Source organism: Hylobates moloch, unplaced genomic scaffold (assembly GCF_009828535.3).
Source record: "Hylobates moloch isolate HMO894 unplaced genomic scaffold, HMol_V3 SCAFFOLD_2, whole genome shotgun sequence".
Classification (NCBI taxonomy): Eukaryota; Metazoa; Chordata; class Mammalia; order Primates; family Hylobatidae; genus Hylobates; species Hylobates moloch.
This window is the reverse complement of record NW_026652277.1, coordinates 796,274-814,778: the sequence shown is the minus strand read 5'-3', so window position 1 is coordinate 814,778 and position 18,505 is coordinate 796,274. Positions and strand designations below refer to the sequence as shown.

The 18,505-nt window shown below is 41.3% G+C and overlaps 1 protein-coding gene across 3 annotated transcripts in view; it reads left to right on the top strand.

Moving 5' to 3' along the window:
- Positions 1-18,505, top strand: part of LARP4B (La ribonucleoprotein 4B) — a 117,966-nt gene that overhangs the window by 15,262 nt on the left and 84,199 nt on the right. Inside the window, exon 2 of one of the 3 annotated variants that reach the window (XM_058431074.1) lies at positions 13,040-13,126. The exons of the other annotated variants lie outside the window; for them this stretch is intronic. The gene's annotated coding sequence lies outside the window, so the exon portion shown is untranslated. The remainder of the gene's footprint in view (positions 1-13,039; positions 13,127-18,505) is intronic. 3 annotated transcript variants of the gene reach the window in all.

Genomic DNA, 18,505 nt, shown 5'->3' with positions numbered 1-18,505 from the left:
CACTTAAGTCCAGGAGTTTGAAGTTGTAGTGAGTTAGAAGGTGCCACTGCACTCTAGCCTGCACAACAGAGTGAGACCTTGTCTCTTTATTTATTTTTTTGAGACGGAGTTTCACTCTTGTTGCCCAGGCTGGAGTGCAATGGTGTGATCTCGGCTCACTGCAACCTCCACCTCCCAGATTCAAGTGATTGTCCTGCCGTAGCCTCCCAAGTATCTGGGATTACAGGCATGGCGCCCCCACGCCTGGCTAGTTTTGTATTTTTAGTAGAGATGGGGTTTCTCTGTGTTGGTCAGGCTGGTTTCGAACTCCTGACCTCAGGTGATCTGTCTGCCTTGGCCTCCCAAAGTGATGGGATTAGAGGTGTGAGCGCCCGGCCGAGACCTTGTCTCTTAAAAAAATATATATATTTTCCATGAATTCCCTTGAAGAAAAAGCAAATTTTTGACTGTAGCCAAGTGTAAACTACTTTTTGAGAAGAGTCAAAGTAGAACAATAATTGTCTGTGGATGCCGAAAGACTTAGAGTAGCTACAGTTAAAGACACAATTTACAAGGAAATTTGGTTATTTTTGTGGCATACAACAATTTAACATAATAACCATAATTATGTTTGACACATCAAGACATATCAGGATTTCAGAAATCTCATGTAATTTTGGAACACACATTAATAACATGCACACAAATATAACCCAAAGTTAAACACCGTTTCTTATTTGACAAAGCTTCACATACAATTTAAACATACCAATTAAGCCTAATAGGTCTCTCTTGGACTTCCAGGGGGTTCCTTTTGGAAAAGACTTAATTTTAGAATTTGAAAGTTGATTTTGGGAAATGTGTCAAATATTAAAGGATGTTGTTCAAAATAGAATCACAGGTTGCTGTAAAATAATCGTCATTTAGCCAGATAATTGAAATATTTCAAAAAACAAAAACTGAGGCAGATCCCTGTCCCCAGGCTAGAATCATGGCCATCAGGCTCGTGCAACTCACCTCTGGTTCACCCTTTCTCTGCCTCAGATGTTGGGATTACAGGTGTGAGCCACCGCACCTGGCCAAAAAAACAAAAACCTTTACTGTTTTTTGATACTCAGTTTTCTAAACAATCAAAAGACCTAAAAAGACAGCATGAGACCAACAGAATCTTTCTTTTTTTTTGCAGCTTTTTCAAAAGGTGAACAAAAGTCTTTTGTTATCCTCATTAATATTATATGAACATCTTGTTCAAAAGAGAAAAATAAATTTTACCTTTGCATCAGTATATTGTCAGTGCTAGAGCCTTTTTTTCCCCCCCCTAGAGACAGGGTCTGCTCTGTTGCCTGGGCTGGAGTGTAGTGGTGTGATCATAGCTTGCTGCAGCCTCAAACTCCTGGGCTCAAGTGATCCTCCCACCTCAGCCTCCTAAGTATAAAGCTATTTTAATAAAACTGTCCATCAAATCTCAATCGGCTTGGACCATGCAAGATAAAATTTCCATAAACTTTTTACAACCACTTAAAATTTTTTATTAAAGAGCAGACCAGTGCTCCAAGAAAAGTCTGCTGTTCTGTCACAGGGGCCCAGACTCTGGCCCTGCATTCGTGTACTTTGTATATTAATGTTCAATTTTAGCAAAACTAAATAATTCTCTTCTAATTTAGCAAGCTTGATTACACACAATATTTTTTTCACAGGATTAATCTTCCACAAATGGCCTACAACTTACTGAAGCCTTTGGTTTTGACCTATACCTCTTTTTTTTTTTTTTTTTGGGGGGGGGGGGTGGGGGGGGGGTGGGTGGGGCGCTGAGTCTACCTCTGTAGCCCAGGCTGGAGTGCAGTGGCGTGATCTTGGCTCACTGCAACGTCCGCCTCCCGGGTCTCAGTTCAAGCAATTCTCTTGCCTCAGCCTCCCAAGTAGCTGGGATTACAGGCACATGCCACCATGCCCAGCTAATTTTTTTATTTTTAGTAGAGATAAGATTTCACCATGTTGATCAGGTTGGTCTTGAACTCCTGACCTCGTGATCCACGCACCTTGGCCTCCCAAAGTGCTAGGATTACAGGCGCGAGCCACCACTCCTGACGACTTTTTTTTTTTTGGCTGAGTCTTCCTCTGTAGCCCAGGCTGGAGTGCAGTGGCACGATCTCGGCTCACTGCAACCTACCTTTCTTTTTTATATTGGCATTTTACGTTAAGAAAAAAACTTACTTTCCTTTCCCCCTTATCATTTTGACCATACAAAGATCTCTGTGCAAAAGAGAAAAAGAATTACTTTCTCTTTTCAACTTCCTTACATCTTTTAAAATATGCTCTGTATATAAAATTGTTTCTTATACCTAATAGTTTTAATTACGTATATTAACTACAATTTTAACTCTTAGTAACTCGAATTTCCAGTGAAAAACCCAGGAAGTAATTTTGAACTGTTTTATACCACATGAAAACAATATTTCCTCAATTTTTGTTTATAACCTAAATATATTTTGTTTATAACCTAAATATATTTAACTTTTCTGTACCCTATAAATGACATAGATATTTTATGATTATCTATTAATTAACATAACATGGCTTTAAGATTAAATTTTTGAAAAGGGTTTGTGAAACTATGAAAAGTTTGTTTATAACTATCTCATTTACATTCATCTAATTTATTCTTTGTTATTTTTATTTTTTTTTTTGAGATGCAGCCTTACTCTGTCACCCAGGCTGGAGTGCAGTGGCTTGATCTCAGCTCACTGCAACATCAGCCTCCTGGGTTTAAGTCCCAAGTAGCTGGGACTACAGGCGTGCACCGCCATGCTCAGCTGATTTTTGTATTTTTAGTAGAGAGGGGGTTTCACTGTTTTGGCCTGGCCTGTCTTGAACTCCTAGTGATGGGATTACAGGTGTGAGCCACTGCACCCAGCCCTAATTTATTCATTCTTAACAGTTATTATGCTTGAATAGTTCATTAAACAAAGCTAGCCATCATCTCAAGTTATTTCTTTGTTGATCGTTTCTACAGCCTGTGAAGCCCTAGAGTTAAATGAATGAGTATTTGCTGATGAGAAGACACAGCTCCTTTCATTAAACCGACAAACTAATCTTTATTTACCAAAGATCTACCCAAGTCATGAACTAAAAGACATTTGAGTTTCTATTTGTCTGATGAAATATTTGATTTAAGCACTTGTGTTTTCTTTAAGCTGGTTAATTAGAGGTCATTCATGTATTTTGGTAGTGAAATATCATGATACATAAAAGTAAAGACGTGCAGATGTACTAACAGAAGCAGATCTTATAGTTTTATAAGATTTTTCATTTGCTAGTGAAAATAATCCCCCCCCCCCGCCGCCTTTAGACTATCAGTCTCTTAATTATCTGTTCCGTTCCCCTAAACAATTCAGATTGCTGGGCAACCCTAAATTTTCACTTCCAAAGACATGACTCTCAGGTGAAAACTACATCCCAAAGGCAGAGAACTTAGATCTAAACACTATTATTTGTTGAATCAAAAAGGAATAGTCAAGAATTGCCAGGAAAAGCATCAAGCAAAGGTAAGGTTTGCTCTGTAAACTTTAAGCCAATGTTTTTTTCATTGTAAAAGTTTATAGTGGCTTGAGCGCAGGAAGGGAGATGCCCTTACAGATGTCAGTTTCTTTTATAAAGAGGTTCAGGATAGCTAGCTAAATGTCAGAAAGTCATATTTTGTGTTTTTGTTTTTGATGGGGTCTCACTGTCATTCAGGTTGGAGTGCAATGACCTCTGCAACCTCTGCCTCCCAGGCTCAAGTGATCCCTCCACGTTAGCCTCCCGAGTAGCTGGGACCACAGGCGTGCGCCACCATGCCCCGCTAATTTTTTTTTTTTTTTTTTAATTTTTTCTTTTGTCGAGACGAGGTTTCTTCATGTTGCCCAGGCTGGTTTTGACCTCTTGAGCCCAGGGGATCTGCCCGCCTCAGCCTCCCAAAGTGCTGAGATTACAGGTGTGAGCCAATGCGCTCGGCCATAGAAAGTCGTATATTGGAGAGCAGTCTGGTTAGATAGGTGGTCTTCCAACCTAGATGTTTTCTTGGTTAGATTACTGACTTTAATGAGTGGAAAAAGAAAACATTTGCAGTTTTTAGGGCCTAATACTTAAATTTGAAAAGCAGGCACAGATGAAAGGCAGAGTATCTAAATCAAGCCTGTCCTACCCTCGGCCTGGGATGACTTTGAATATGGCCCAACACAAATTTGTAAATGTTCTTAAAACAGTATGAAGATTTTTTTTTTGCGATTTTTTTTTTTCTTTTCTCTCTCTCTCTTTTTTTTAAGCGTCTCATCAGCTGTCATTAGTGTTAGTGTATTTTATGTGTGGCCCAAGATCAGTGTGGCCCAGGGAAGCCAAAGATTGGGCACCCTTGATCTAGATCTTTAAAAATCAAGGATTCCACTTTTATTAATAATCTTGGGTCCCCCAAAGGAGGGAAATGCCGTAACACCTGCCACGCAGAGCTTCCACAGTGCTTCTCACTGCAAGGACATTCCCTCAAGGTTGGTGAGTGGCCCAGTCAGCCCACTGTGACCAGCCCATCCCATATGGGAATCTTACCACTTGGTGGTGAGCACTCGTATAACCTCCAGGTGTTCAAACTGCATCTGTCTAAATATGTAAAGAAACAGTAGCCATCTTGCAGTAACAACTATTCAGTCACCTGCTTCCCAAACTGCAGCTTTCACCAGTGACCTGTCACCATTGCACACACAAATTCAGGCTCTCTCTCACAGTGTAAAGTAATCCCTAAAGCCCCAGAAAACCACGAAACTGGACAGTGCAATGCAAAAGGGAGCAGAGCTTTAGACCTGAGAGGAAACTACTCACAACTCTTCAGACTCCGTAACGAAAACGGAAGACCCCCCGCAGAAGGGGGTGAGTGTTGCCTCTTTCTGTGTTCCTAAGCGGGTCTCAGAGTCATTAGAAGTCTCCTCTAGATTTCTTCATGGATCAAGTATGGCAAAAGGAAGAAGGAGTAGAAGTGTGGAAGGAAACTGAAGAACAAGTCTCAGAGGAACCATTTTAGGGAGATCTTAAGCTTTCTGAAAGGCAAATTAAGTTTTGTATTTTCCTCAACAAAAATCATACCAACAAGACAGGAAGCAAACAGGGATCAAACACATTTTAAGATGAGTTTTAGTTGACTGAAAAGAATTCCCAGAAACAGGATCCAAAAGAGGAAAAAGCAGAAAGGCTTCTTTTTTTCCTTCCAAAAAAAAAACAATAGCCAAAGTATCAGCTTTTTGTACTTCTGACCATAGAACTCTGAAAAAGAATGTTTTCATATCTTACTATCAGATTTCAGCACAAACATAAAGTAGGTTTCCCATTTAGTTTTTCTGGTTCTAAAGCCAGCTTTTCTCCCAATTAGGTACACAAATTAATTATTTTAGACACTTAAAGGATCCTCATTTTGGCTACTGCTGCTTACAACTGTCCTGTGTTAGGTGGTTCCACTTTCTAAATATAATAGAGTGCCCCGTAAGTGCACGTACACATCCAGCTGATGTTTCTACAAAGAGTGCTCAGATTGTAAAGTCTAATTTTGTATAATTTACTAACTTTTGAAAAGGACAAAAGGCTGGGAATGTGTTTAGGGTCTAAGTGTGATGTGTCTTGGACTGTCCCTAACTGCCAGGGGACGGGAGTGCTCAAGCATGGTGTGGGGGACCAGACCCTCACACCCACCTGGAGGAGCAAAAAGGCTGTGTGCTTTTCAGTTGGGAACTAACAGGAGTTGGTCACAAATGAAAGGCTAAGCCCAGATTTTCAAATGATAGAAAACAGCTGCAATCTTAAAAGCATGCTCTGTAAAACGTAACCACCAGTATCTGCCAGTCCTTTATCCCAAACCTCTGCCATGAGGCAGAGGTGGAAAAACCTTGACCCAAAATCCTGGCCCTGAGGCAGAGGCAGAAAGAAGGCAGTTGTCTGTGGAACTCCTTACCCAAATCTATTATCCAAAGACAGCAAAGCCCTCACTCTTAAAGGAAAGAGGGAGTTTGAAAAACAGTCCAAGTAAAGTCTAGATGTTCAGCCAAAGAATGGGAGTTCCAATTTCAGGAGACCTCACACAAAACACCACATGAGACCTCTGAAGATGGAGAGTGTCACACTGGTTCCCAGCGCCGCTCTCAGAAAAAGCAAGTGATTGAGGGGAGACATTCTGAATCCTGCTGTCTTACATCATGTATGTCAGCCTAAAATGAAGAAGCTGAGGCAAAATTAATATAAGTAGAGAGTTGATTTGGGCCAAGCCTAAGGATTGCAGCCCAGGTGTATGGATTCAGGTTGCTCTGAGTGTACACCCCATTAGCAGAAGTTGGAAGTAGATTTTTAAAGGGAAAAAAGGCAGTTCCTGAGTTTACAAAAAATGTACATCAAAATAACATAAGCTGTTGATTGGCTGTATATTGTTCATTGTTGTCATAGATTTCAGGAACATGAAGATAAGGGTAAGGCAGCCAGTCAGGAACAAAATGACTTTAAACAATTGTGCTCAGCATGGATATGGGGCGGGAGGCACGACAGAAGTCCCACACTCATGGCTTTCTGGGCCTGCATACCTCACATAGCTCAACTGCTCTGAGCTATTTTTCTTAGCCACATTGTCTGTTGAAGTAGGCATATAACCATAACTGGCCTATAGTTGTAATCCAATTTGTTTATAGAATGGAGATGGTACTGCTATGTCTTAGGTAATTGTCATTTGGAATAGTAAACCCAAAGTAAGATTACAAAAAAAATCTTGGAACTTAAATTCTTTTTTTTTTTGAGATGGAGTTTTGTTTTTGTTACCCAGGCTGGAGTGCAGTGGCACGATCTCAGCTCACTGCAACCCCTGCTTCCCGGGTTCAAATATTCTCCAGCCTCAGCCTCCCGAGTAGCTGGGATTACAGGCTCCTGCCACCACGCCTGGCTAATTTTTGTACTTTTAGTAGAGACGCGGTTTCACCATGTTGGCCAGGCTGGTCTCGAACTCCTGACCTCAGGTGATCCACCTGCCTCAGCTCCCCCAAAGTGCCAGGATTACAGGCATGAGCCACAGCGCCTGGTCTGTTTTGTAAAAAGGACTTTGGTAAGTAACAATTTTAGGGAACATTCATTATATTTTAATATTAAACAGTTTGCATTGTTGTCTGGGAAACAATTCTGGTCTGTGGGTGTAATGCCTAATATGTGAAGATTGTTGTTGGATTCTGTGCTTGCAATCAGTGACTTTGACTCTCTGAGCAACTTAGAATTTACTTTTTTTTTTTTTTTTTTTGAGCCAGTCTTGCTCTGTCGCCCAAGCTGGAGTGCAGTAGCGCCATCACAGCTCACTACAAGCTCCACCTCTTGAGTTCACGCCATTCTCCTGCCTCAGCCTCCCGAGTACCTGGGACTACAAGCGTCTGCCACCATGCCTGGCTAATTTCTTGTATTTTTAGTAGAGACGGGGTTTCACCATGTTAGCCAGGATGGTCTTGATCTCCTGACCTCGTGATCTGCCCGCCTCGGCCTCCCAAAGTGCTGGGATTACAGGCATGAGCCACTGCGCCCGGCCGCAACTTGGAATTTCATAGCTCCCATGCCTGCCGTTTGGCTGTGGTGTGTAACACACGCTGTGTGCCAGGCATTGTGCTATCTCTTTCGGGTGTCCCCCGAAGGAGGAGAGGTGGGTTGGCCCCTCGCCATCTGGCAAGGGAGGCCCCCCCCATGCTGCAGCCTGCACTTCTTGAGATTTCCTTTTCTTGTTTGTAGATGAACTTGGAGGAGTCCTGGAACTTCTGAATTCTGTATCATAGCTTTCAGTATATTTTGGAAAGGATTTTTTGACCTTTCCCTCCTGAAGAAAAAACGGTTTTTCCTCTGCTCTCGCGTCACAACAATCAACTCAGAAGAATTCTGTGACTGCTGGTCACCAAGAAGTGTGTGGGGATTTCTCCCCACCAGCAACCAATCAGTTTTACAGCAGACACCAGTGGAACACCCTCCCCTTCAGTCCCAACACTCTACCTGGAGGTAGTGTCAGGTTCCACAGGATGAGGGCTCAGTCCTACAAGACTGCCCCTTCTGATGCCACTCCCATGCCACAGGTTGTTTACCCATGCTTCTCAGGATCCCCATGGCCCCCTCTTTGGTTCCATTACTTTGCTTGACTGATTCACAGAAGTAAGGAAAACATGTTTCCTGGTTTATTTTGAAGGATATTACAAAGGATGCAGATGACGAGATGTGTAGGGCAAGGTGTGGGGGAAGGGCAAGGGGCTCCCATGCCCTCTTTGGGCTGCCACCCTTTAACAACCTCCATGTGTTCAGCTATCTGGAAGCTCCCCAAACCTCGTCCTTTTTTTTTTTTTTTTTATTGGGTTGGAGTCCTGCTCTGTCACCCAAGCTGGAGTGCAGTGGCATGATCTCGGCTCAGGCTCACTGCAACCTCCGCCTCCCGGGTTCAAGTGATTCTCCTGCCTCAGCCTCCTGAGTAGCTGGGATTACAGGTGCCTGCCACCAGGCCCAGCTAATTTTTGTATTTTTAGTAGAGATGGGGTTTCACCATGTTGGCCAGGCTGGTCTTGAACTCCTAACCTCAGGTGATGCGCCTGCCTCGGCCTCCCAAAGTGCTAGGATTACAGGCATGAGCCACCACACCCAGCCTAGGGTTTCTGTGGAAACTCCATTACATAGGCATGATTGCTTAAATCATTGGCCATTGATGATCAGCCTTCTGCCACCTTCCCCGACCTGGAGATTGGGAGTGGGCTGAAAGTCCCAACCGTCTAATTCTGCCTCGGTCTTTCTGGTGACTAGTTCCCATCCTGAAACTACCTTAGGACTGCCAGCCCAGGCATATCATTAGTATACAAAAAGACATTTATTACTTTGGAGATTCCAGGGACTTTAGGAATTCTATGCCATGAAATGGGAGGAAGACCAAATATATGTATGTTTCACAATCTCACATCCCCCTTTTAGTATGTGTTTGCCACTTCGGAACTTCTTTAGTGATTTGTTTTGATAATTGAAAATTTTAAGTCATCACTTTGTATTTACCTCTTTTGTATGTTTAGATCCCAAGTGCACACTTAAACGGACATGCATGTATGCATATACAAAGTCTAGAGAATAAAGTGAAAATGAAAATTAACTCAAAGTAATTTTGCCCTCAGCTGTGAATATTGCCTTTTCCCTTATTACACCACTCGGAATGTGCACCAGCAGAGGCCATTCTTTGGACTCATCCCATTTTCTGGGCTTCGTATTTTAAATGCTAGTTAATTTTTCCCACATTTGTTGCCACAAGATAATAAATTATTAATGTATTTACTGAGATTTTCCTCGTTTAGGTACTGTGTTAGGGATAAAACAGTGAACAGGGTAGACATATTTCTGACCTCCGAATGCTAAAACTTTTGTGTTGGAGTGAGGATGATAATTTGATATGCCGTATTCCTGGGTGTAAAGGTTTGCAGGAGTACGTAGATTAACCAACCCAGGCTTTGTGGGAGGATGGGGAGAGCATCTCAGTAGCTGTGGTTCTTTTCACTTTATCCTGGTGCAGCCTGTCAGAAGGTTTCAGTTGCAAGTCCCTCACTTTAGGGAGGGCAGTCTCTGGAAGAATCTGTGGAGTTCAGGGAGATGGGAGGAAGGGAGATGGTTTAAGAAACTGGGTGGTAATTCAGTTCAGATGGTGGTTTTCTGCACAGTTTCATGATGGGAATAGAAACTTACTTGAGCAGAAGTTAAAGCTGTATTTGCAAGTTTCTTCCTTGGGCACTTGAGTCAATGATATGTCCTTCAATAAGAGAGATTGGTTATCAGTTCGTATTTGTTTTAAATGAGAAGTAGGGAATTGATTTTGAGAACTCTGTAGGATCATAAGATGTTCACTGGGCATTCGCTTAGATAATTTTGTGCTGAAATTGAGCATATGGTTGTGAACAGAAGCCATGAGAAATGGGGAGCACAGGAGCATAACTCAAGGGGACAAGGAGGTAGACTCCTTTGCACACATGCCGTGGCCTGTCGCCAGGATCAGTGCTGTCGTGGATCCGTGCATACCTGTGGGTTGCACCACACTGGGGCTGGACTTCTCTTCAGCAGGGCTGTTCCCTCTTCCCACCGGTGGAATTGTGTGCTTACCAAAGCCAGGTCAGCTTCCAAACTTGTTCATCGATCGTGCTCATTTGTGCAGCTGTGTGATTTAATTAATATAAATTGATCAAAGTAGTGTAAAAGCAGTTACTCATTTGAAAACTTCGGAGTATCTCAAAAACAAATCACAGAAACTGCTGATGAATTAGGTATAAAGATAAGGATAAAAACTGAAGAAGAGTCATAGAAGCATTGTACTATTCAGAGTGTTTCTGGTCTCTCAGCTGCACTTTAAAAAACAATGAAAATCTCTGTTGATGCATTATGGATATAGTTTATGTGAGAAAGAAAGAATATCTAATTGACCAAGTCTCAGAAAAAGGCCCACGTGAATGAAGATGTATAAAATAACTAAATATTTATGTATTCATCTTTATAATTGCCCATTTGATTTACTATTTCTTTTGATTGCCCAGGGCAAGAGAGCTTTTGCCCTCCTTAGTGCAGGAGAGCATTCCTGAGAGGCTGAGGAAAGGCTGAGTGGAAGAGGGTGGAGTGGGCTTCAAGGGAAAGGCTGGTCGGTTCCACCGTGCTGAGAGGTCCTCCCTGTCCAGCAGCAAGCGGGGGGCTGGTGCTTGTAGAAGGAACGTTTTCTGGGAGGTTGGAGATAGAAACAGTTGAAAGCTTCCTCCTCAGCAGGAGGCCAGGAGGACATCCAGTCCCGTTGATTCTGCCCTCCTTCTCTGCTCCTCAGCTCCTCCCCTGCTCCTCAGCTCCTCCCCTGCTCCTCAGCTTCTCCCCTCCCCACCTTCACTTTCTTTTGTGACAGAATAAGCTGTTGAAACAGTGACAGGGAAGGATTGAACATAACAGGGAAAAAAAAAGCGTAATTGCGAAGATAGGAGTAAATGAGATCTAGACTGGGGATGGAGGGACTAATGAAGATAGGATCCTGACTTTGGTCAAGTGTTTTATGTCTGCTCTGTGTAGATTCCTGGTCTTGACTTCTGAGGTGTGATTTTCAAGAGCTATATAGGATTATTATAATTGTTGTGGAATATTTCCCTTTCACCAAAGTGCTAAGAAATATGTATCTATTAGGAATATTAAATTCAAGAAAGGAAGACTTCACATTAATGCATATGTAAAATAAGGTGTATTTTATCACCACTTATAACACTGTTAAATGGCATTCAATGGTGTTCAGATAATAAGACTTTAGGGAATGCTTCCAGGGCTGTGTTAATAACTTCAGGAAGACATTTTTATAACTATAGGTTGAGTATCCCTTATTTGAAATGCTTGAGGCCAGAAGTGTTTTATATTTCAGTTATTTTTGGAGTTTGGGATATTTGCATATACATAATGAGGTATCTTGGGGATGGGATCCGAGTCTAAACACAGAATTGTTTCGTATACACCTTATACACATAGCCTGAAGGTACTTTTATACAGTGTTTTAAATAAATTTAGCGTGAAATGAGGTCTGTACATTGAACCATCAGAAAGCAAAGATGTCACCATCCCAGCCACTCATGTGGACAGTCTGATTGCTTAATGTCACCATCGTGCCTGGTTCTGGATTTACATGCTACCAAGTGGCAGTCATCTTCTTACCCTTGCTCACATGGGAGTACTCAGCAATAAAGAACATGACATAGCATTAATACAGTGAGGAGATGATGTGCTCAGGTAACTAACCAGCCCAGTAACATCGCCACATACCTGGATCAGCCGTCAGATAACAGCAGCAGCAGACTTTTCAGTCTCCACCTGCGATGCTGTGTTGTGATTAAAAGGTCACTGTACACTGTGTTTTATGTATTTTTATTTTATTTTATTTTATGTTATTTTATGTTATTTTATGTTATTTTATGTTATTTTATGTTATGTTATGTTATGTTATGTTATGTTATGTTATGTTATGTTATTTTGAGACAGTCTTCCTCTGTTGTCCAGGCTGGAGTGCAGTGGCATGATCTCGGCTTAATGCTCCCCCCCGCCCCCCAGGCTCAAGTGAGCCTCTTGCTTTAGCCTCCCAAGTTCCTGGGACTACAGGCACATAACACCACGCTTGACTGATTTTTATATTTTTTATAGAGACAGGGTTTCACTGTGTTGCCCAGGCTGGTCTCAAACTCCTGAGCTCAAGTGATCTGCCTTTCTTGGCCTCCCAAAGTGCTGGGATTACAGGTGTGAGCCACTGCACCCAGCCTATTTTATTTATCTTTTAGGGGACAGAGTCTCGCTATGCTGCCCATATTGGTTTTGAACTCCTCAGCTCAAGTAATCCTTTTGCCTCAGCTTCCTAAGTAGCTAGGACTACAGGTATGCATCATTGTGCTTGGATTGTGTTTAATTTTCGTAGGTGAGAAGAAACATCAGAATTCTTCACTTGTGATGTCATGTTGGTGCTCAAAAAGGTTTAGATTTTGGAGGATTTCAGATTTTCAGATTAGTACTGCTTAGCTTGTATTCTGTCAGTGTTGAGTGTCAAGTTTTTTTTTAATGAAATCAATTTATGTATCATTTCATGGTTCTCTGACTCATTGTTAGGAACAAATATGCCTTCCCATTTGAGCCGCACAGGATTAAAGCAGCTCTGAGCTGCTTCCCAGCTCTGACATTTTGCCACTCTAAAAAATGAGTTTACTCACCACTTCCCCATCTTACTCTTCGAGTATTATGTATTTTCAATTGAAAACTGTAGTTTTGTGATTATGAATTGGAAAGCTCAATAGAACATGACCTGTATTCCTTGAAGAAATGCAGGATCCATTGGAAATGAGGTGGAGAGAGACCTTTTCCACCCAGCAGAGTGAAGCGGTGTACTCTACAAGGTGCATTCCTGACAAGGAAGGCCCTGTGTGCTGTGCTGCCAGTTCTGGCTTTTCCTCGGTTCAGGTGTATGCCAATGCTACTATGTTTGTCCATCAGCATTTTTGTTTTGTTTTGTTTTCAGATGTAAATGAGAGGAAGCAAAGATTTTTATGGAGACTATCAATAATCTCAAGAAAATACATATTCAAAATGGAATTAAAGCTGCGCAGTAAGATAAGTTTATATATGCAATTCCTTAAGGTAAAAGTAAATTATAAAAGATTGAATCAGGCAATTCTACTTTTTGTCCAAAAGGTAAGATTGCATGTGAAACATCAACAGAAAGTTGCCTTTTCCCCCTGTGGACTCTGGGTATACTTTGTTTGCCATCTGCGAGATCAGTCCATGGCTGAGAGATGGCATAAGTGAGCAGGAGTGCAGCAGTGAGCAGGTGGGTCTGAAGGATGTGGAAGAGTGGAAGTAGGGGACGCTTGCAAGTCAGGAGAGGCTTCCTGGGCATCCAGCACACATCATGCCAGGTTAGGTTGAATCTTGTTTGTCCAGGTTGACATTCTCAACATGAGAAGTAATTTCTAATGGAATAAAATGCTGATGGACAGAAAAATGGAGGTTAGAATATATTCTAAACAGACTGGGCAAAAGAGGCAACTAGCTTTTCAACCAGGTAACTTAATATCTGTATTAGAAAGATTTTAGACTGGGCCCAGTGGCTCACACCAGTAATCCCAGCACTTTTTGAGGCCGAGGTGGGCGGATCACTTGAGGTCAGGTTGAGACCAGCCTGGCCAATATGGTGAAACCCTGTCTGTACTAAAAATACAAAAACTAGCTGAGTGTGGTGGTGCACACCTGCAGTCCTAGGTGCTTGGGAGGCTGAGGCAGGAGAATCACTTGAACCTGGGAGGTAGAGGTTGCAGTGAGCTGAGATGGCGCCATTGCACTCCAGCCTGGGCAACAGAGTGAGACCCTATCTCAAAATTAAAAAAAAAAAAAGATTTTATGTTTCTGCTTCAACTTGAGGTTAAATGAAGTGAACATGCTGCAGCTGTGCCCTGCTTAGACTGCAGATTTTGGTTTCGGTGCTTCCTGGTGGTCCAGTATTTGACAAAGGAAGCTATGTGAATTAGCTAAGCTTGTGTCCTAAAAAGATACTCGTAATGTAGTTGTCAACTTTTCCATTTGCTTTTCCCCTTGTGAAAATGTGTGAAAAGATGTGGAAACCCTTCTGAAGAAGCTCTTTACTGGAAAAGGTATGGCACGGGATAAAAGCAAGAAGTGATACTCTGAGGGCCGTGATTCGCACTGCTGCAGCTTAGGACTTGTACAAAACAAAATGTTCTGTGCATTTGGTTCAGATACTTTATTTAAGCTTCTTTATAACCAAGTATTAGAGTGGTGGCTTTTGAGTTCGTCAAAGGTTTAATGAGTAAAATGCTCTCCTAGCCAGAGGGTTAATGAGATGATCTAAACTCCAATTTTGGTGGTTGTTTTGTATTATGTTTTAGTAAGAATCCTAGCTAAAATGGTCTTTTCAAAAGAGTGTACTCTCCAGAAGATAATGTCGTAGACCCAGTCACAGGCCTTAACGATGGAGGGGACCGCTTTCCTTTTTTGTGTGTGTCAACTTAGTAGACACGTTCTAAATTTAAAAATGGGAAGATTTTGAAAGTATATTATTTGGTGGTCTTCTCATGTAGGTACTTTTTCAGTCAGATCTTGCTAAGAAATAAGTTTTTCTATCTTGTGTCTGATTATGTCCTCCTTAGGAGGAGAACCAACTCAAACTATAAATAAAACTCACATTTTCTCACTGCTGTTTTTTTCAGTGGAAGCACTGATGTACACATATAAAGGACATTTTACAAAATTAATCTTGAAATTTATTGGCAACATCTCCTTAGGAATACTCCAGTGCTGAGTGCCAGTTTAAATGCATAATTAAACAACTACTCTACTGAGATTGGATGCATTTCTTTTATCTGTCAGTATCTTTGAGTGACACATTTACTATAAGAAGATGAAACGAAAAGAATGGTATATCATAGAGATACTGAATCTTGAAAAAAACAAAAGACTAAAATAACAGTTTTGTTGGAAGCAGCAGTCTGTTGCTCTGTAAATGTTGCCACTATTCAAGCTTACAGATTGACTTGAGTATATGATCTGTATAAGGTACATGGAAGGAACGTAAAATAATCTGCCCTAAGGTGCTCTCAAATTATTCTATTGTAAGATAAGAATGTGCATTTCAAATATTAAAGAGTGGTGCTGGCAGCTGTGAGATAAACCATATCATCCAACTAACAGCACAAAGCAGATGAATGAGGAACTATAATTCCTATTAGATTTTATTTTCTGCGCTTCTCTATTTAGATGTGGACATGTGGGAATCATAATGAAAATTTCTATTAAGAAATAAATCCTTCTGCTGGGTGTGGCGGCTCACTCCTGTAATCCCAGCACTTTGGGAGGCCAAGGCAGGCGGATCACGAGGTCAGGAGTTCGAAACCACCCTGGCCAACATGGTGAAACCTTGTCTCTATTAACAATACAAAAAATTAGCCGGGCGTGGTGACAGGCGCCTGTAATCCCAGCTACTCGTGAGGCTGAGGCAGGAGAATCGCTTGAACCCAGGAGGCAGAGGTTGTAGTTAGCCGAGATTGTGCCATTGCACTCCAGCCTGGGCAACAAGAGCAAGACTCTGTCTCGAAAGAAAAAAAGGCCAGGCACTGGTGGCTCACACCTGTAATCCCAGCACTTTGGGAGGCTGAGGCAGGCAGATCATGAGGTCAGGAGTTCGAGACCAGCCTGGCCAGTGTGGTGAAACAACGTCTCTCTAAAAATACAAAAATTAGCCAAGCGTGGTGGCACGTACCTGTAGTCCCAGCTACTCGGGTGGCTGAGGCAGGAAAATTGCTTGAACCCGGGAGGCGGGGGTTACAGTGAGCTGAGATTGTGCCACTGCACTCCAGCCTGGGCAACAGAGTGAGACTCCTTCTCAAAAAAAAAAAAAAAAAAAAAAAGGAAATATATCCTTTTTTAGCTGGGTTTTGTGGCATGCTCCTGTAGTTCCAGCTACCTGGGGAGCTGAAGCAGGAGGATCACTTGGACCCAGAAGGTCGAGGCTGCAATGAGTTGAGATCGGGCCACTGCACTCCAGCATGGGTGAAAAAGTGAGACCCTACCTCAAAAAACAAAAAAACAACAACAAAAAAATCCTTCTTTCCGATCCTAGAATGCTATGACTGTGCTTTTTATTATTATTATTATTCTTATTTTTTTTTTGAGACGGAGTTTTGTTCTTGTTGCCCAGACTGGAGTGCAATGGCGCGATCTTGGCTCACTGCAGCCTCCTCCTCTCAGGTTCAAGCAATTCTCCTGCCTCAGCCTCCCCAGTAGCTGAGATTACAGGCGCATGCCACCATTCCTGGCTAAGTTTTGCATTTTTTAGAAGAGACGGGGTTTCATCATGTTGGCCAGGCTTGTCTCAAACTCTTGACCTCAGATGATCCACCCTCCTCGGCCTCCCAAAGTGGTGGGATTACAGGCGTGAGCCACTGTGCCTGGCCATGATTGTGCTTCTAATGATTTGATTTAGCTTCTGTGATCATTTTTTTTTTCCTGATCAATTTATGTAGCTTCAAAGGGATCAAAGTCTGGGTGGTAAACTTTTCTACAAATTATGTTTGGACATTGAAAGTAACACATTTGGACTTTTTCTAATTGATTCCCAAGGAGATTATATAGTACTTAATTAAGGAAATCTCTAACGTTCTTAACAGCCCTTTTTCCTTATTTAGGTAAATTTCTGTTTACTTATCTAGTTGAATATTCATTTACTGATTTTTGTAAAATGGTCTTAATTACGTTGGAGTTCTTGAAACACATGTCTGTCTAGGAGCATCTCGTGCTGTGCATCTCTGCTCATGTGCCATCCCTTAACTCATTGTTCCTAATCATAGACAATTAGAGTTAGAAGATAACTTAGCAAACTTTACAAATAAAGAAATGGAATACTTAGACAACACTGTAGTAAAACTGCATGTATTTGAATGTTACTAACAAAAGGAAGATGATCAAGGTAAGTTGTAATATATCATTGGTAGGATATGTATTTCTGTCCTGTTCTCAGTATCACTGTGTGCTGTAGATAAAAAGATAAAATACAGGGATACCTGTGTTCCAGGAAAAGGCAATAGAATGTGCAGAACATGGCAGATAGAACAGGGAGTAATCTGTTGTGAGTAGGGAGTTTCTGACTTCAGAATAATGTTTTTAGATTCAGGAGAGAGGTTTTGTATTTGGCTCCCATACAGCACACTCTCATGGGAAATGTCTATTCTAAGGTCAACCCATAATGCAAAAATCATCAGTATACTTGAAGATCCCCGTGTAAGGTACAATGTATTTAATATTATCACTGATAAAATTGATCCAATATCAGTTTTATTCTGGCGTTGAATCAAATCACTGTTGTTGTTGTATAAAAAGATAAATATTTAGCTTATATTTAAATACCATATTGTAAGAAAAAAGATGCTTATCTTTACATGCCAAAATCATGATCTGTACATTGGTGCAATGAGTATTACTGTAAAAGGGAAGAAGGAATGAAGACGAGCTAAGGAAACTGTAGGTGCACTTCTCTGAGGTCGTGTTACGATGAAACATTCACCCACACGCAGGGATTGATAGAGTGAATTGCCTGTAGTACTTAAATGATCTCCAGGCACATATAGTTGAATAGCAAAATTATATGTGCATTGATACAGCCTCACTGAACTTAGTAGCTTTGTGACCTTAAGTTATCCCTGATCTTAATTTCCTGCTCTGCTAAATAGGCATGGAACCTAATTAACAGAATTAAGTTTATTTGGTAACATGTGGAGAAAGCACTTAGAATAATCCTTACCAAATCCTTACCAAACTCATTCTTTTTTTTTTCCCAGGTTTCTGATTCAGAGACAAATAATTTGTGTTTCCACATTACCCTTTCGTACCAGAAAAGAATTACATGCTGTTTAGGAAATGCCTCTTTATTTTGATTTTCTTAGAAATTATCAAGTTCTGAAATTACGATTTTTGCTGTTATTTGAAAATCCAATGAGTTATGCCAGACACATGTACAAAAGGGAGGCTCTTAACCTAGTAGTTTATTATTTGGGTTATTTCTACTTTTTGGCTATTATGAATAATGTTGCTTTGAAAATTCACATACAGGTTTTCGGGCAGATACATGTTTTCAGTTATCTGTGATATATCCCTAGGAGTAGAATGACTAGGTCATATGGTAACTCTGTGTTTAACGTATTGAGAAACTGCCAGACTGCTTCCTATAGTGGCTGCTCTGTTTTACATTTGTACCAGCAGTGTGTGTGAAGATTGTAGTTTCTGTATGTACTTGCCACACTTGCTATTAACCTATCTTTCTGATAATAGTCATCCAAGTGGATGCAAAGTGGTATTTTTGTTTTAATTTTCTGTATTTACTTCATTTTATGTAATTTCATTTCAAAGTGGTATTTTGTGTTTTGATTTGTATTTCCCTCATGACGAATGATGTGGACGATCTTTTCATGGGCTTGGT